Consider the following 21,542-nt stretch of genomic DNA (forward strand, 5'->3'; position numbering starts at 1 on the left):
AAGATTTAAGCATACAGACAAACAGACTAAAATAGCGACTTTGTTTTATACTATGTAGTGATATGTAGTGATGTGACGTTTAGGTAAAACGTCGCAGGTAAGAGTGATGAGAGATAATTAGAAAAAAATAGAGAATGACAAACATACATACATACATATAATCACGTCTATATCCCTTGCGGGGTGGACAGAGCCAACAGTCATGAAAATACTGATAGGCCACGTTCAGCTGTTCGGCTTACTGATAGAATTGAGATTCAAATAGTGATAGGAAAAAGAATCCAAAGTTTTTAAGCCTTACCCTTAGTCGCCTTTTACGACATCCATGGGAAAGATATTGCGTAGTCCTATAAGTCCTAAGTGAAGGAAACAGTTTTTGCGAGACTGTTGGCTCTGTCAACCCAGTAAGGGATAAAGAGGTAATTATAATGTATGTACTGAACACAGATATCTGTGTGTATGTATGAATACGTATGTATGCACTTACCTGCATGTAAATATTTACAGCAAACTCCCAACAAACCTCTACGTGTATTGTTCCCAGACAAATGTAGCGAGAATTTGTATGATGACGTGTACAAGTTGAGATCTAGGTACACTAGACTAGACTAGACACTATTGTACCTACTTCACAAAGACTTGTGCTAAGTTGCTAGCTGAAATACGCGGGAATATGAAACGCTTACCTTCAGACATGTTTTTAGATAGATAACAATTTGATTTGTCACATAAACATATGTACATACATACATATAATCACGTCTGTATCCCTTGCGGGGTAGACAGAGTCAACAGTATTAAAAACACTAAAAGGCCACGTTCAGATGTTTGGTTTAATGATAAAAATGGGATTCAAATAGTGACAAATTGTAAGCAAAGAAGAATCCCAAGTTTATAAGCCGATCCCTTAGTTTCCTTTAACTACATTAATAGGAAAGAGATGTAATGGTCATATTCTATTATCAATTGGTGCCGGGAACCACACGGCACAAAGCAATCAATACAACGTCGATTTAATATTTAAGTAGGTACATCGATAAATTTTTATACGAAAATAAATAAATTGAAGTGTCTCTCTCAATGAAGAAGATCGTCGTGATTTGATTTTCTCCGTCTTGGAAAGCGACCTTGGTTCGTTAGCAGCGGGCGGGTTTCATAATTTAATGGAAATATACAATGTAAATAATAGGTACCACGATCCAATATGGGTTGAGATTCACGAATGAGGCTGTTACTCATACCGTGTCAGAAAACTGCGCTGTGATGTACTGAAAGGTTGAGGTTAGGTTAGAATTTTATTCCCGCGCGTAAAGTGTTAATGAGAGCTATAAATAAATATAGAAATAATGTCTCATTGATTGTGCCGTGTGGTTCCCGGCACCAATACAAAAAAGAAAAGGACCACTCCATCTCTTTCCCATGGATGTCGTAAAAGGCGATTAAGGGATATGCTTATAAACTTGGGATTCTGTTTTAGGCGATGCGCAAGCGACCTGTCACTATTTGAATTCTATCATTAAGCCAAATAGCTGACCGTGGCCAATTAGTCTTTTCAAGACTGTTGGCTCTGTCTACCCTGCAAGGGATATAGACGTGATCATATATATATGTATGTCTCATTGATTTTTATAGATAAGAATAGATTGATTTTCAAAATTGGATACAAGGTATCACTTATTGAAATCACATCACTTAAATCTTCCGTTTCCAAAGCGCATATGTACAAGAAGTAGCGCAACAAACTACACTGCAGCATTTTCATCGGACATCAATTTACAAATAATATAACCCTCATCCGTGTTATAACTATATTTAAAATTAAATTTCAGTCCATTTCAATTGATATTATAGTGAGTTACGTATCTGAATAATGACTGAATTACTAAGTAAATATTTCAATGCATTAAAGAGCTGTTTGTTCTTCAAAACAACACAGTCTACAGTTATACTAATACTCTCACACTCAAATTCTTAACTATTTCGAGTTAATAAAGGTAACTGCTACATGTGTATTTAAATGAAACTTATTATGATCTTGAAATAAATACGTCTCACAATACCTACCTAGTTTGCTAAAATTCTCCGTGTAGCACAAAATGTGTAGTAGCATGTCATAGATTGCTATGTGAATAGATCAAGCACAGTGTCGTGTGGTTCCCGGTAATGTAATAGAATAGGATCTTATCCGTGGTGCTCCTCAATGTCGTAAAAGGCAACTAAATTTGTAGAGCGATGTAGGTCGATTAATTTTCGAATTAGGTTCGAAGCCTACCGTGGACAAAAGACAAATGACTCTTTTCTGAGTAACAAACATTAGTTTTATTACTAACCGATGTTTCACGATGAGGAAAACAAATAACGAGAAAGCCTGCACAATCAGGCAACTGGATTTGTAACAATGATCCAATATTTAACTCGCAAGGTTGATGAGGTCAAATGAAATGTTCTTCGTGTTAAATAAAGTTCTTCTAAATGCACCGCTGTATACTTATTTATGTTGACTTAATTAGAACTTACCTTCTTATTTATCACTTGAAACATTACCTAAGTATGTTACAAAAATCAATTTTTTACTGAATTGATTTTATATTTGTAATAACGCATATACAAGCTTCGTAATAGGTAAAAGTAAATGAAACCTATTGTAGTACGTACGAACAATAGTTAATAAAAATAATAAAAGTAAAGAAATAAAAACAGCGCATCTAATCTTATACACATCATTGTGTATTTTCTGCAAATATTCCGACTTGTTGGAACATATAATTATTTTCGAGCACAGTCGCAACCGTTTGTAGAGATAATAACACGGAAAGGTACCTACAAACACACACACACACTACGATGATTATTCTTATAGTGTAGTATAAGGGTGTTTTTGGAGTATTTCGAAATAAATATTGAGATAATATGATGAATTTGAGATAATAAGAATAAATTTGTATATTCAACTTTTTTGCTGCAGTACCAAAATACAATGCCGTGTGGTTCCCGGCACCAAAAAAAAGGATGGGACCATTCCATCTCGTTCCCATGGATGTCGTTAAAGGTGACTAAGGGATAGGCTTATAAACTTGGGATTTTTCTTTTAGCGGAGGCCTAGCAACCTGTCACTATTTGAATATCAATTCTATCATTAAGCCAAACAGCTGAACGTGGCCTATCGGTATTCCAAGACTATTGGCTCTGTTTACTGCGTAAGGGATATAGACGTGACTACTTATATGTATAAAATACAAAAATAGTATACCTACCTACTATTAGACTAGGAATATACCTGTATTTAAGGACGTAGTAAGTCCATTGCATATGAGATTTTATATGTATACCTAAATCAAAAAAATATTATTTAACAACAATAAGGTTAAGTATGTATAGTTTATTTTGTCAATCAATGATTAACGCATCTAGTCCCTAATATGAAGTTGATAAAACCAAGTTATTCTGTTAATTAATTAATTACATTACGAAAAAAGGAATAGTGCTTTTGTATATATGACACTGAGTAGACAAAGATAATTCCTATTATCTCAAATTCATCATATTGTTAATGATATCGCAACAAGACAAACGTACCTTAATTTGTACATATAGTCACGTCTATTTCCCGTATGGGGTAGACATAACCAACAGTCTTGAAAAGACTGATAGGCCACGTTCAGTTGTTGGGCTAATGATAGAATTAAGATTCAAATATTGACAGGTTGCTAGCCCATCGTCTAAAAAAAGAATCTCAAGTTTGTAAGCAAATCCCTTAGTCGCATTTTACGACATCCATGGGAAAGAGATGGAGTGGTCCTATTATTTTTTGTATTGGTGCTGGGAACCACACGGCATGACTGTAACTTCGAAACAAACGAGAGAAATAACAAAAGGACTGTAAGAAAAGACGAGGAGATACTCGTACGGAAATTGTAGTTGAGTATACAGTAAAATGTAATGTATAAATCGAGCCAAGTTCGTGCTTGTTCGCAATTAGAACGAGTAAGATCTTATTTCCCTCAAAGTAACCGTTAAGCTGTTCGAAATCACGAACTCCACTTAGCTTTTTCTGGGTAATGTGATTTTTTGAAATGGAGTCGGTTTTAAATTGTTTTCAAAAGTTTTTTATTTATTTTTTGTTGTTGTTTTTCTAATGGGAATAAATTATACAGAAAATTGTTAGAAACATGAATGGTTGTATGGTAAAAAATAGAAGATACAAGTCTATTTTTGAAGAATTTCCTTGATTTGTTAGTTCTTGGAGAGTTTTCGAAGATCTATTTTATGTATGAATTTAATTTAAATACTAATAATATACCTAGTATTGAAAATTGTTAGCGTAATTAAGACAGGTTTGATTCAATTACAAAACAATAAAAATATTTAAAAAGGGATCATTATTTTTTGAGAAAATCGCGACAAGTTATGCAAATACACATCGGTAATATGAGTTTTTTTTAAGTCATTTTTTTTAACAGTACATATAACTCGAGTCATTATTTTTTTGATATTGAATCAAACAGACATTTAACATTTTAATTTATAGGCCGATGAAGCTTTCCATCACACGAAAGTGGGTAGTCTGAGAATCTTATGTCCTATCTAATATTATAAATACGAAAGTAAATGTATTTGTTTGTTACCTCTTCACGGGATAACTACTACACTAAGAAGGACCTAGGGTACCTTTAATCCCGGTAAAAACTATAGTTCCCGGATTGGGATTTGCGAAAAACTTATATTCTTATGTAGGTGGCGCTAAATACATCGCTTCTTGTGGGTTGCGTTTAATTAGTTGCTTTTTGTAAAAAAGATAGTAATTTTGTCGTTAAATTCGTCGTTTTTTGTAGGTGACATTAAATTAACGCCAAGTCACGTTACGTAAGTCTATTATTATGCGAAAAACGGAACGAACAAATTATTTAAAATGTTAAACTTGGCTCGCACACTACCTCTAACACCCGCGCTGAATTACAGGTACCTACATACGACAAACTAGCAGCTACAGAAAAAACAGGAATATTCAAAAAGAGGAGACGGATGTATGCATAGAGAAATACATTAGCCGCGCCGAGGGTGCTGGATGGTTCAGACACACCACTCGACGTGTCTGTGTGTCCTAAATCATAAGCGGTAGCGGATTTGCCACGGGAATCTGTTGCATACTAGCCAGCGACTTTGTCCGCTTCAAATCTCTAGGAATTTTAACTTGTAATGTTATTCTGGTGTTTAAGTTGAATAACTGCAAATTATCATAAAAATCCGTTCAGTGGTTTTGGCGTGATAGAGTTACGAGCATACACACATTCACAAAAATACTAAAAGCCCACGGATGGCCAAATGATGGCATTTTCGAGATTCATATAGTGACAGTTTTGTACGCTGTCGCCTGAATAGGGAATCTCCATTTAATACGCTTTTCTCTCGAATGTATACAAATGTTTATTGTTCGTTCGTTCTAGTTTAAGAAGAAAATCAAACCAGAATCGGTTTAGGTAAATAGTTTACACTATGAGAATGAGTGAGCTATCTGTCACTATGTGAATCTAAATTTCATCATTAAGCGATACAGCTGAACGTGGCGTTTCAGTCTTTTCAAGACTGTTGGCCGTATCTTAAATAGAAAAAAGAATAGGGCCACTCCATCTCTTTCCCATGGATGTTGTAAAAGGCGACTTAGGGATAAGCTAATTAACTTGGGATTCTTCTTTTAGGCGATCGCCTTGCAACCTGTCACTATTTGAATCTCAATTCTATCATCAAGCCAAACAGCTGAACGTGGCTTATCAGTCTTTCAAGACTATTGGCTTTGTCTACCCCGCAAGGGTTATAGACGTGATCATATGTAGATACATAGACAGAACCAACAGTCTTGAAAGACTGATAAGCCACGTTCAGCTGTTTGGCTTAATGATAGACCATATGTATGTATGTATGTTGGCCGTATCCCCTCCGTAAGGGATGAAGACGTGACATCATGTACTGCCATCCGCCATCCTCCCGTCGCTCGCGGCATGTAGCGACAGCATGTAACGAGCGCCGAGCGCCGTGACCGACCTCACCTCACACACTCCGCCGCCTCTAGTGTTTTTACATGTTTTTCTCTTCACGCGTTTTCCAATTGTACACCCTTGAATTCTTTGTTAAAATAAACAAAATGTGTTCCCATGAATTCTTTGTTAAAATAAAAAAAATGTGTTCCCATGAATTCTTTGTTAAAATCCTACTAATATTATAACATACATACATACATATGGTCACGTCTATATCCCTTGCGGGATAGACAGAGCCAACAGTCTTGAGAGGCCACGTTCAGCTATTTGGCTTTAAAATAGAAATGAGATTCAAATAGTGACAGGTTGCTAGCCCATCGCCTAAAAGAAGAATCCAAAGTTTATAAGCCTACCCCCTACAAAACGAACCTTATTGTATATGTCTTATTGTTCATTTCTTCGCGGTCCGTGTGACTGTTGTACACATACTTCGCCGCAATAACAATACTAAAACTCCGTTTGACATTTACTTGAAATAATATTATATTTTACGCACCTGACCCTCAGACATTGAGCTTCTTACTTACATAACGTTCCCATGAATTCTTTAAAATCCTACTAATATTATAAATGCGAAAGTTTGTATGTCAGGATGTCAGTATGGATGTTTGTTACTGTTTCACGCAAAAACTATTTAACCGATTACGATGAAATTTGGTATGTAGGTAGCTGAAGATCCAGAATAACATATAGGTTTTTTATCCCGGAGTTTCCGCGAGATTGATTCCACGCGGACGAAGTCGCGGGCGGCCTCTAGTAAAAAATATGTGTTATGTGTGGATTTCGGCATTTTAGAATAGAACCACTTCAATTAAAGGCGACTAAGGGATAGGCTTATAAACTTAGGAATCCTCTGTAACCGATGGGCAAGCAATCTGTCACTATTTAAATCTCAATTCTATCATAAAGCTATAAGTCTGAACGTGGGCTTTCAGTTTTTTCAAGACCGTTGCCTCTGTCTACCCCGTAAAAGATAATGATGTAATATTATTTTTTAATAATATATTGTGTGTTATAGAGTAATAATAAAGGAAGTAATTGGAAAAAACTAACTTACTGTGCCGGCCCCACGTAGAAAGTGGGAAAAGGTTACGACGAAGAAGAAGAAGATTGCGTGTTATAGAGAACCGTGCCGTGTGGTTCCCGGCACCAATAGAAAAAAGGAATAGGACCACTCCATCTGTTTACCAAAGATGTCGTAAAACGCTACGAAGGGATCTACCTATAAACTTAGAATTCTTTTTTAGGGCGGTAGGCTAGCAACCTGTCATCATTTGAATCTCAATTCTATCATTAAGCCAAATAGCTGAACGTGGCCTATCAGTCTTTCCAACACTGTTGGCTCTGTCTACCCCGCAAGGGATATAGACGTGACCATATGTATGTATTATGTGTCCATTGGAAAACAACATACAATTTCACACGTCGCGTTCGCTCCCCGGCGCCTTGAGTGAACTGCCGAGGCGGCTTTGTCTAGCCCGGAATTTGAGAGATGCTGTAGTGTAGGACAATTGTGTTTGTACTTAGACAAACACTCAAAATACTTGACTAGTAGTTGGCCGCGGACGTAGACGTAAGAACCTATTTTGGTCTCATACATACATATGGTCACGTCTATATCCCTTGCGGGGTAGACAGAGCCAACAGTCCTGAAAAGACCGACTGGCCACGCTCGGCTATTTGGTTTAATGATAGAATTGAGATTCAAATAGTGACAGGTTGCTAGCCCATCGCCTTAAAAAGAATCCCAAGTTTGTAAGCCTATCCCTTAGTCGCCTTTTACGACATCCATGGGAAAGAGATTGAGTGGTCCTATTCTTTTTTGTATTGGTGCCGGGAACCACACGGCACTTGGTCTCATAACAACAGATATAGAAAGTTGCGGTCGTAAAATAAAAATCGTGGCAATTCTAAGTCTAGACTTTGAAGACAATGAGATCTATTTACAAAAGAAAATGGAATATTAAGCTTTTGACAATGGAAGCGAAAATATCTAGATATGTATTGTATATTATACCAACTGCTATTAGAAATACGAAAGTGAGTTTATTTGTTTGGTATCTCTTCTCGGGTTATCTACTGAACAAATCTTCTTGGAATTTGGCGATATTTGAATATGGGCGATATGAACTAGCAGTTTATCACTATCTTGTAGCTATCACACTATTTACTTTAAATTAATCACTACATAGTATAAAACAAAGTCGCTATTTTAGTCTGTTTGTATGTACCTATGCTTTAATCTTTAAAATTACGCACAGGATTTTGATGCGGTTTTTTGTAACAGGTAGAGTGATTCAAGAGGAAGGTTTTTATGTATAATAACATCTATTAAATAATGGAGAAATACTGTTATTTTCAGGGTTTCTAATGTGGTGTCGTAAAGTGGTGCATCCTATTTTGATAAATAAACATATTGATTTTTTCCGAAGTTTGCACCCGTGCGAAGTCGGGGCGGGTGGCTAGTAAGTATAATATATGATGTGTGTTCCCGGTACCAATTAAAAAAAAGAATAGGACTACTTCTTTGGCTTATAAACTTGGGATTCTTCTTAAAAGCGATGGGCTATCAAAAGCTGACACTATTTCAATGTCAATTTTTCATTCGGCCAAACAAATAGCTGAACTGGTCCTTTCAGTTTCAAGACTGTTGACTCTGTCTACCCCGCAAAGGATACATACGTGATTATATGTATGTTGTGTACAACGCATAATTACTTGTATTAAAAGTATTTTGTAGGTGGCGCTAAATTCGGCGCTATTTGTCGGTGGTGTTAAATTTGTTGCTTTTGAGAATAGCTATCTATAAATTCAGGCAGGCGAAGTTTCGGGTAAAAGCTAGTAAATCATAATTAAGCCATACAGCTAAAAGTGGCTTTTTAGCCTTTTCAAGACTGTTAACTCTGTCTACATAGTTAGGGATAAAGACGTAATAAAATATATAGATGTTATTTAAGAAAAATATAATTATTTTGTTTATCATAACGTCAAAGACAGAGGATCGTTATAGCCATAAAATATAAAATTTCAAAACAATTGGCTCGACCTTGGATTTTAATTGTTTATCGAAACTGTTCACGGGAATTGGATAAGAAATGCGAACACTTTGAAGCAGAGGTACTGAAACCTTTGCTCAGGCAATAAAAAAATACGGTCAAACTAGAACCTTCCTTTTTATTTGAATAAGGTTAAAAAAACACGGCATTAGAACTCTGTCGCATTGGTGTGTATAAACGCCATCTATGTGTTCAAGTTGGGACTAAACTTAATGTTTTTATTTCCAAGCGCCATCTATGTTCTTGTCACAGAAACACATACTAACTGGAAGCCATAAATGATAGAAACGACAATTATTACGAAAGTTTCTTCTGCCTGTCTCCAATAGTTTCCTCAAATCACGCTAATTAACAATTTCTTAAACTTATCTATTAAATAAATTTAATGTTTCTCAAATATATTAAATAAAATACTTATTTTATTTAATTTATTTATACGCCATCTATGGTGATGAAGGTAAACTAAATACTGTATGCTGGCTATCGGCATATGACAATATTAAGTTTGATGTCACATAGGTATATATAGATGGCAATAATTCAAATTATGATTGTTCATGTTTTCGTGTGGTTTTCGGCACTATGGAATAGAACCACTTCATATCTTTCACATGGATGTCGTAAAAGGCGATTAAGAAGGACAGGCTCTCTTGTAGGCGAAGACCCTCAATTCCATCATGAAGCCCTACAGCTAAACGTGACTCTTCAGTATTTTCAAGACTGTTGGCTCTGTCTAACCCGCAAGGGATATAGACGTGAGTGTATCTTCGTTATTTTATTAGATACTTTAACTTACATACATATAACTATTCTTGTGCAGATTGTAAAACCTTTCCTTGTTGCCTTTTACGACATCCATCCAACATAGGGTATAACAACTATTCTAAAGTGCCGGCAACCACACGACACATATAGCCCATTCGACGCTCCTAATGTTACCATAATAGTTACTAGTAGATAGAATTGTGCCGTGTGGTTCTCGGTACCAATAGAATAGGACCACTATATCTCTTTCTCATGGATGTCCTAAAAGGCGACAAAGAGATAGGTTTATATACTTGAGATTCCTCTTTTAGGCGATGGGCGAGCAACCAAATTGTGACCACTATTTCAATCTGAGTTCTATCATTAAGCCAAGCAGCTGAACGTGGCCTATCAGTCTTTTCAAGCCTAATGGCTCTGTCTATCTCCGCAAGGGATATAGACGTGATTATATGTATGTTGATTATAAGCAGGTTGACTAAGCAGATATACAAGAAGAGTGTGGAGGGAAAGGTCGGAGTGGAAAGACCTAGACTAACGTATCTATCAAATTAAGGACGCCCTGGTAAAGAGTCAGGTCAAAAGTACCCGAAACCGCCGAGCTTGCATTAAGAGAGTTTTGAATGTGGATGAAGCGAAGGAAGTATGCAGAGATCGTGGCAAGTGGAAAGAGGTAGTCTCTGCCTACCCCTCCGGGAAAGAGGCGTGATTTTATGTATGTATGTATGTGTGTGTGTGATGTAGATAGAACGATCTAGTTAAATTATCTGTGTGGTAATTCCTCTCTCATCTTACCATACGATTTTAACAAAGCCTTCAGGGTAAAGTTATTCGCTCTCACAGACCGCCGTCTGATCGTAGATTGTAAAAACAGATTCAACATGTGATAACGCTACCAGGAGTATTTATGTAAGTTCTGATAAAAATCAGTTCGATGCAAGAGTTTAGAATCTCCATGTGGGAATGTTTTAGGAAGAGAGTGCGTTAATTTGTCTTTAAACTTTACGGGGTTAGCGATGTCAATGAGACAAGTAAGGCCTCTATCAGTTGGATGTATTTAAAAATGGGACTAGCTTTTAAAGCTCCGTGTGGCACCAATAAAAAATAACAGTAGGACCACGCCATCTTGTTCCCATGGATGTCGTAAAAGGCGACTAAGGGATAGGCTTATAAACTTGGGATTCTTCTTTGGCGGTTATTCGCAAATCCCACGGGAATTATAATTATTCCCGGGATGAAAGTTGTCTTTCTCCAGACTCTTAGTTATGTACATATACGTGATATTTTAAGAAGTTTTATTCAGTAGATGTGAAGAGATATCATATCTATACTAATATTATAAAGCTGAAGAGTTTGTTTGTTTGAACGCGCTAATCTCAGGAACTACTGGGTCGAATTGATAAAGAAAAGAAAATAAAAACAAAATATAATTTACGCAGAAGTAATTAGATAATTTAAAATAATTATGTTCCTTTGAAAATAAATGATGCCCAAAATAAATATTCCACGCGGACGAAGTCGCGGGCACAACTAGTAAATAATAATAAGTACACAAGAGTTGCTTCATTCGTTCATTCATTGAGCCATCATCAAAAAGAAGATGCATTTTGAAGCAATCCAATAAATCCTATCTCATTGTTTGCTGCGAACTATATACATACAGACATACATACAAATCGAGATGTGGAGCAAGGTCGGTGCAATTATAAAGCTATTGTGTCCGAGACCGAATATATTTTGCTTTGGTATAAGTCAAGCGATATAGAGGAAGCACTTTTTCTTCCTATACCTTTTTAAGAGCTAACTCTTGTCGGTCTAGTTAAGTGGAGCGTTGTTTTTCGTTTTATACAGGTGTAGTTACGTAAATTTTGTTCATAATATAATTCTTGTGCCGTGAGGTTTAATCAATTCTATCATTAAGCCAAATAGCTGAACGTGGCCATTCGATGTAGACGTGATCATGTGTATGTACGTATATATATATATATTTCACTCTGTTTTTAACTGCCTGTGGCGAAATCGGATCCCGAATCATCTCTCTCGCTACACGCCCGTTCTCGCGCATGCTTTGGACCACACACCAAAAGACATATGAGCGATTGTTTATTGTTTAACATACTATATGATAACAAGCTGACGGATACGATATTCCGAAGATATTAGAAGAAAGCAAGGACGTATCTGTGTAACGTGTTTTGGGCGTATTATAATTTGACAGAAAAATAATGCGTCTGGCTTCTAATTTCAAATCTTATAACTAGCTTTTGCGCGGGGCTCCACTCATATAGGATTACATACAAACTTACAGTTACGTCCATATCCCTTGCGGGGCAGACAGAGTCGACAGTTATGAATAGACTGAAAGCCATACACAGCCACGTTCAGCTGTATGGCTTAATGATGGAACTGAGTTTCAAATAGTGACAGGTTGCTGGCCCATCGCCTACAAGAGGAATCCCAAGTTTATATTATACACTAGCTGTGCCCGCGACTTCGTCCGCGTGGAATAGTTATTATGGGCATCATTGATGCCTCAAGGATGAATAATTTTCCCCGTTTTGTTCACATTTTCCATTTTTTCTTTGCTGCTTATAGTTGCAGCGTGATGTTAAACAAACAAACAAACTCTTCAGCTTTATAATATTAGTATAGATATAAAAAATATTATACAAAAAAAGCGTTTACAATTTTTTTCATGAATCTTCTCTAATGTTTTTTAATAAATCAATATATATATTTCTATTGTTTTATTATACGTATTGATCGATTGTCATAATTGTCACTCAGACACAGAGTTAATGGCGGGGCGTATGATAATGGCTTTAACTGTAACATTTATTTTTAAAGGAATCAATGACCATGTAGGTTTCTTTCAAAGGCAGTCTTATTTCTCTTATCTGCCAAAACGTTATATTTCGGTACTTTATGCCTTATTATGTTAACGCAATGATCCTTCGTTCAATAAGGATATAACAAAAACGTCTCAATGCACAATTCCAGCTAAAATTTATCCTAGATGGTAACAGAGATGCCGGCTGCAGATAGGCAAGTTCGCTTTTGTGACGTATGCGCACCATTTGTAAAACTCAGTTACGAAATGAGTGATGGATCATAAAATAAAGAATATGTAAAGTTGTTGCTTTATGTAAATAAATAAACATATACGGGACAAATTACACAGATTGAGTTAGCCTCGAAGTAAGTTCGAGACTTGTGTTACGAGACACTAACTCAACGATACTATATGTATACATACATACATACATATGATCACGTCTATATCCCTTGCGGGGTAGACAGAGCCAACAGTCTTGAAAAGACTGAATGGCCACGTTCAGCTATTTGGCTTAATGATAGAACCGAGATTCAAATAGTGACAGGTTGCTAGCCCATCGCCTAAAAGAGGAATCCTAAGTTTATAAGCCTATCCCTTAGTCGCCTTTTACGACATCCATGGGAAAGAGATGGAGTGGTCCTATTCTTTTTTGTAATAGTGCCGGGAACCACACGGCACTATATGTATAATAAATAATTATATAGGTAAACATCCAAGACTCAGGACAATTAGAGAAAGTTCGTTTCTCATCAGGCCCTGGCCGGGATTCAAACCCGGGACCTCCGGTGTCACAGACAAGCGCACAACTGCTGCGCCACAGAGGCCGTCAAGGCGGGAGCGATGACTCGGCTCGACCGCCACAAAGGGAAGATCTTCCGCCAGGCTAGGTGTTATGCCTGGGGAACCGCGCGACAGACGATGTTGTGTCGGAGGTTGTATATGTAGCTCCAACCAATGTTGTGAAACCAAACGTTTGACAATTATTAAGCGATATGTAGTATCCTATAATAATGCATAAAAATTTTGAATTAAAAAAAACATACATACATACATACATATGGTCACGTCTATATCCCTTGCGGGGTAGACAGAGCCAACAGTCTTGAAAAGACTGAATGGCCACGTTCAGCTATTTGGCTTAATGATAGAACCGAGATTCAAATAGTGACAGGTTGCTAGCCCATCGCCTAAAAGAGAATTCCTAAGTTTATAAGCCTATCCCTTAGTCGCCTTTTACGACATCCATGGGAAAGAGATGGAGTGGTCCTATTCTTTTTTGTAATAGTGCCGGGAACCACACGGCACATTAAAAAAAAAAGGAGCCATATTGCTGAACGCGGCCTTTCGGTCTTTTCAGGACTGTTGGATCTGTCTCCCCGCAAGGAATATAGACGTGATTATATGTATGTATGTATATTAATGTATGCTTTAAATTATTTGAGGTTATTGTGAGTACTTTTTTAATCTTTATTTTATACTTTTTTTAGTACATACCTACGTATCATTACACAAACAGACAGACACACACGTCAAACTTATAACACACCCCTTTGTCCGTCGAGGGTTAAGTAACTTTACTAACTCTCTGTACTCTCAATATTTTTCGAAAACGAAATCTCACGAAATGCATATACTCGTAATAATAATGACGACCTTGGTTTTGGAATGATATGGTTTATTGAAAATAATGATCTCATTTTAGTGCGCGTGCGTGAGATTTAATGATAAAAGAACTTACCTACGTGCTAATGTCTTACAATATACATACATACATACATATAATCACGTCTATACACCTTGCGGGGTAAACAGATTGCATTGAGATTTAAATAGTGACAAGTTGCTAGCCCATCGCCTTTCTAAAAAATAAAGAATCCCAAGTTTATAAGCCTATCCCTAAGTCGCCTTTTACGACATTCACGGGAAAGAGATGGAGTCGTCCTATTCTTAAGCGTAGAGACCGGAGCGGCACGACATCACAACAATTTGTAGCGACATCTCTGCGCCACAAGTCACATGAACAAACAGCTATAAGTCTAAATCGCGCAAGCAAAGATTTCACGGATTGGAGCATATATACAACATCGTCTGTCGCGCGGTTCCCCAGGCATAACACCTAGCTTGGCGGAAGATCTACCCTTTGTGCCCGAAACATCGCTCCCGCTACAGTCTTTAGTAATAGGGTACGGTTTTACACTTTGAGTATAGAACCATAAAAAAGTTGATTTCCCGTCAAAAACCATCATGGAAGACTGAGTCTGTATTAAGAGTTATCTCAGATTATTCAGATAAAGCCATCCAAATCTTACGTTAATTGATTAGTCATTATTTCAATCTTTTGTACTGAAAACCACAGAAATCGGAATAATAGAAAGCAATAGAAATGCCACATTGTACTGAAACTATAAGAATGATGTGTTGTCGTCTTGCATCGCACTCAGTTTTCCGATGCGAAAGAAATCTCAGAATTGATATGCAATTTGAAAGCGATAAGGTTTCACAACTTTCAGTTGCTACGTTATATTCAACAGTCATTACACACATATTAGTAAGAACATTTTTATCCCTTACGGGGAAGACAGATCCACGATCTCGAAAAAACGGGATGGCCAAATTCAATTGTATAGCTATATAGATGATGAAATTGAGACGCGAATTGTGACTTTCCCTTGATTTACTTTTACAATCTTCACGAGAAGAAAAGTTGCTATTCCCTTAGTCGTCGCTTACGCCATCCACGGATACGATAATGAGTGGTAATCTAAAGGGCCGAGAACATTACGACACTACTTCCCACTTCTATAGTCTTACATTATTCCTAATTCTACGACTTAAAAGATGATTCTATGCGCAATTTTTAATTGAAACCATCAAGCATTTAATCTCGAATCAGTGTATTTTTAAGTCATTACTCAAATTTCGAAATTGGATCGCCTTTTGTTCGAAATTCGAGCGCTCGTGTTCTATTGGTCCTTGGCGAGAGATGCTGGCCGGCAAGAAATCATTTGCTTTGTTCCTTACGCCTTATATGGCTAGTAGTAATTTTAAATAGTTCCAAACCATTTTAGGTTGACCCTTGTGATTTCTTCGACGCAATATTAAGTTTAAAGCAATTTATGGTTTTGGGGGTTTAATTTAATTTGGATACGTGTTTAGGCGAAATAAAACATGGCCCATGATTTGCGTTGCACAAATTGATGGTATAATGAGTTATCAAAATTGGTGCAATTTAGTGCTAAAATAAATTAACGTGGTTTACGACTGATGATTGGTCGCTCGTGGCAATCATCCTTCATACTAATAATAACGGTTCATCCATGTTCCAGTTTGCAAGATGTAATAGCCTATTACAACCAGGATAAAATGTCTATAGATTTATATATTTTTTCTTTTTTTCAGTTATACATACATACATATAGTCACGTCTATATCCTTTGCGGGGTAGACAGAGTCAACAGTCTTGAAAAGACTGAATGACCACGTTCAGCTATTTGGATTAATGATAGAATTGAGATTCGAATAGTGACAGGTTGCTAACACATCGCCTAAAAACGAATCCCAATTATGTACGCCTATCCCTTAGTCGCCTTTTACAACATCCATGGGAAAGAGATAGAGTGGTCCTATTCTTTTTGTATTGATGCCGGGAACCACACGGCATGTAATACCTATCTGTAATGTATATGCCATAAAATTAAGGATATGAACAATAATGTACATTAAACAAATATATTCATCGCATTTAAATTATATTGAAAGACGATTGTTAAATGAGCTATTATTGTTGAGATTCGAAGCGTATAAGATAATAAAAATAATTTACCAATCTTTTGTTACAGTTTTAGGAACATCCCGGAGAATTCATTGCCTATGTCTTCATTTTAAACTTATCGTCTTGAAAAATATATGGGCTCATTTATTAAATAAAAAATAATACTATTTGATATCATCTTTTGAATTTTATTTAATTTCAATCCCAATATAAAATGTATGCATTAATTTCGTAAGTAATGAGATTAGACTCAAATCACTTTGTGCTGTGACTATGACGTCCATAGAAATTGGAATAAAATAATACAGTAGAAATGCCATATTATACTTGAACGTTTAATAATGAGTGTACGAGTAGCTGCCTTGCATTGCATTGCCCGTTGATTTCTGCGCAAAAGTAATGATGTCAAATAAAACTCTGAATTATTATTGACATACAATTTGAAAATTTAATGGTGACTGATAGAAGACATGTACTAATGAGTCTTTTCTGAGTTTTATAAATAAATTTATGAAATCGGAAGTACCCAAAACCGACTTGAAGAATGTGAAGAGAGTTATGAATGTGGATGAAGCAAAAGAAGTATTCAAGGATCGTGACCGTTGCAAGTGGAAAGATGTGGTCTCTGCCTATCCCTCTAGGAAAGAGGCGTATTATATATGTATGTATATGTAAATAAGTTTCATTGCTTACAGTCACGTGTTGAGTGATAGTGATTTGAGGAAACCTGCACATTCAGGCTGTATGTTTAGCCATAATCCAAAATGGCCTCTGTGGCGCAGCAGTAGTACGCTTGTCTGTGACACCGGAGGTCCCGGGTTCGAATCCCGGCCAGGGTATGATAAGAAAAGTACTTTTTCTGATTGGCCTGGGTCTTGGATGTTTATCTATATAAGTATATAAGTATTTAATATAACATAAGGTATCGTTGAGTTAGTATCTCGTAACACAAGTCTCAAACTTACTTCGAGGCTAACTCAATCTGTGTAATGTCCCGTATATATTTATTATTATTATTAAAAAAAGGTTGCGTTGCGAACTTCAGACAGGAGTCGCTTCGTGTAAAAACCTGAGTCATCCAATCAATGATAATGTTTATATGTAGCGGTTAATAGGCGTGGAGAGGTGAATCGGTAAGGCGATGTCCACTTCTATAATTTAATATCCTACTAATATTATAAATGCGAAAGTTTGTGAATATGTCAGGATGTTAGTATGGATGTTTGTTTCTCTTTCACGCAAAATCTACTGAACCGATTACGATGAAATTTGGTACGTAGGTAGCTGAAGATCCACAATAACATAAAGGCTACTGTTTATCCCGGAGTTCCCGCGGGATTGATAGGGTTTCTATGCGGACAAAGTCGCGGGCGGCCTCTAGTAATTTATAATTCTATGATGACGACATAATGCTAAACGTTTTAATTTGGTTAAGTTCGTTACGTACTTACAACAATGGCTGGGCAAATAGGCGCGATTATGTTAAGTATTTATGTAATGTCCTGTGTGAGCGTGGAATTTAGTGATAATGAAGAATTTTGTGCCGTGTGGTTCCCGGCACCAACATTAAAAAAGAATAGAACCACTCCATCCCATCTCATTTCCCATGTCGTAAGAGGCGACTAAGGGATGGGCTTATAAACTTGGGATTCTCGTTTTAGGCGATGGGCTAGCAACCTGTCACTATTTGAATCTCAATGCTAACATAAAGCCAAACAGCTGAACGTGGCCTACCAGTCTCTTCAAGACTTTTGGCTCTGTCTACCCTGCAAGGAATATAGACGGGACTATATGAATGAATGAAGAATTTTTCTTGTGTTCTTTGTGTACTCGTACAAAACTATCAAAATACTGTTTTTTTAATTGCGTAAGATATAATTGGTACTTTTATATACTTATATTGGTAATTATAATTTAATTTTCCATCACTACATAGTATAATGCAATGTCGCTTCCCGCGTCATACTTGCGGGGTAGACAGATTTATAAGTCCTGAAAAGACTGACAGGCCACGTTCAGCTATTTGACTAAATGATACAATTGAGATTCAATAGTGAAGGCAAAAGCTTATAAGCCTATGCCTTAGTCGCCTTTTACGACATCCATGGGAGCGAGATGGAGTGGTCCTATTCTTTTGTTTTTATTGGTGCCGGGAACCACACGGCACGGCGAACATATATTTTACCATTTAATTTCACCAAGAATCCATTGTGGCCATTTTGTTTTTCCATGGGTTTACGTAACGCTCGCATTGAACCCCATGGGTTGTGGGAGATTCTCAAGAATGTGTATTCAATTACGAGATAACTAGAACATGATATAAATATTCTTTTATGTACGGTATATTGCTCAAACGTATTTTCTTGACAACATACCTACATACATATAATCAAGTCTTTATCCCTTGCGGAGTGGACAGAGCCAACAGTCTTGAAAATACTGATAGCCCATGTTGAGCTGTTTGGCTTAATTATAGAATTGAGATTTAAATAGTGACAGGTTGCTAGCCCATCTTTTATAAGAAGAACCCTAGGTAAGTAGGTGTAAGCTTATCCCTTAGTCCATGGGAACTAGATAGAATGGTCCTTTTTTTTTATTGGTGCCGGGAACCACACGGCTCTTTATGTTTTATAATAAATACTTATATAGATAAACATCCAAGACTCAGGACAATCTGAAAAAGTTATATTACATCATGTCGTAGATGGGGATTGAATAGATCGATCGGCTCACAATATCTGAATTTCAATTCCATCATTAATCCATTCAGCTGAATGTGATCTTTCAGTCTTTTAAAACTTTTGGTTGTGCCTACGCCGTACCGGATAAAGACGCGATATAATGTGAATGACAAAAATTATGAAAATTTAATAACATCAGTTTTTGCGCTATAACCATCAAGCCAAACAAACATTTCTTTGAATTAGACAAAACAAAATAAAAAAACTTCCGGTTCATTGTCTTTTACAGAAAATACTGAAATAACGCAAAATTACTAGAGAATTACTTATATACATTAACGTTGAGATAAATGAAAGGAGTTAGCATATGATTTGTCAACTTTTTATTTATTAAAAAATATAAAATTATGAAAACTTTGACTTGAAATTATACGAAATTGTATTTCTTTTTTAATTTTGTACATCTTTACTTACTTTTAACGTCATGCTCACTCTTTTTGTCACGATTCAGTTGTAGTGAGGCGATGTTACTATAATGCAGTATTGTCAAATATAAACGTACCTGTTTAAAACCAGTCATTAGCCGCGAACTCCGATCTCGCGAACAGTTTTATTTTTTTACAAAATTGGAAATACCTCAAAAACGACGCCAACTATTTTTCTTTCTATTGACAGAAGAGTTATGTTTTGGGGTAATTCCACAAAGAACTTATTTTTAAGGCTCAAAAACGTTGTATACGATCTGTTTTCCAACTCCAGCAAACAGATTCGTGTGTACCATACTACCATATTTTAAAAAATTTCAATTACTGACATTGCCATGCATGGTTATATTTGAGTGTGCTATTTTTGTGCACACACACAAAAATAAATTCAGATTTCGTACACGGGCTCGAAATTCATCTAAAATAGCGTTATCTGTCTGTAAAACAGCTTTGATGCAAAAAAGTGTATTTGGAAGAGCTCCTGTGATATACAATAACCTACCTATCTCTTTTAAATCGGCCAGTTCAGATACATTTAAAAAAAGCCTTCATAAACTACTCGTTGAGAAATGCTATTATAAGCTTGATGACTTCCTAAAAGACAAACTGTAATCAATGTTAATTATTTTATTTTTTATTTATGACTTTATATTTGTACGCCACTTTGGCAAAATACAGAGCACCTTAATTGTATTGACATCTTTGTATTTACCTGTATTTACAAATAAATTATTTTGATTTGATTTGAGAACCTACAAACCTTTTGAAATTCATCAAAGTCAGACCAGCGGTTCGAAAGTTATCGCGTTACAAATATACGCATAAAATTTTCTCCCCAAGTTAATTCGTAGAACTCTCTTCACTCACTCGGTCTATGATAGACAAGAAGAAAAGACATTCCCGACTATTTAACAGCGTTGAGTTATGCTAACTTTTTTCTTCAAAATATTGAGCTGGCAATAAATTTTCATTATAGCCAGCTCAATGTTTTGATTCAAATAATTCGCTATATGGCGAAGTATGCTATATACGGTCAAGCTTTATGTATGTTATGTCATCTCTAGTGTTATAAGCCTCACTGTCACGCCGATTCTGAGGTCAATGTCAAGACGACGTATATCATATATCTTTATGACATAACACGTGTGAAACGACAAAAATAAGTTTAATAGTTGAAGTTTGAGGAACTTTGGCATTCTCAATGAGTGTTTTTGGAAGAGTTCAGGTTTTTATGGGTTAGATGTGAAGATTTGAAAAGAGTTTATTTTTATCCTTTTGCAGTACATATTACATAGTACAAGGGAAGATCTTCCGCCAGGCTGGTGTGATGCCTGGGGAACCGCGCGACACACGATGTTGTGTCGGAGGCTGTATTGATGCTTCAATCCATGAAATCTTTGAAATCGCGATTTAGATTGATTGACAGTAGTTGTTTGATTGATGCGTAGAGATGTCGCCACAACGAATTAAAAAATTTTCAATATTCCCACGGGAATCGAAACTAGCGGAATTTTTCGATTTACAGAGCCGCTTTCTAATTTTCCTTAACACAAGTCTCAACTTTGTTTGAGACTTATAAATCTGAATAATTTGGATGGCTAAAAATGGCATTAACTATGATAAATAAATTAAAAAATATTTATCACTTCACTACATATCACAAAGTCCCCCTCATTTCTCTGTCTGTATATATGCGTTACAACATACCAACAAATTAAAAAAATAACAGAGAAAATAGATTTATGAAGGACGCTCCACCGAAAAGAGCTAACTCTATGCCTCTAGGATGAAAAAGTATGTATGTATGTGCTTATCTCGGAAAATTGTGGACGGATATTTTTACTGTCCGAAATGTTGGAAAGAGTGTTTTGTCAAGATGGTTTATATCTATTACTATTATTGCTACCCGTGTGAA

Source organism: Amyelois transitella, chromosome 27 (genome assembly GCF_032362555.1).
Source record: "Amyelois transitella isolate CPQ chromosome 27, ilAmyTran1.1, whole genome shotgun sequence".
In the NCBI taxonomy this organism is placed as follows: domain Eukaryota; kingdom Metazoa; phylum Arthropoda; class Insecta; order Lepidoptera; family Pyralidae; genus Amyelois; species Amyelois transitella.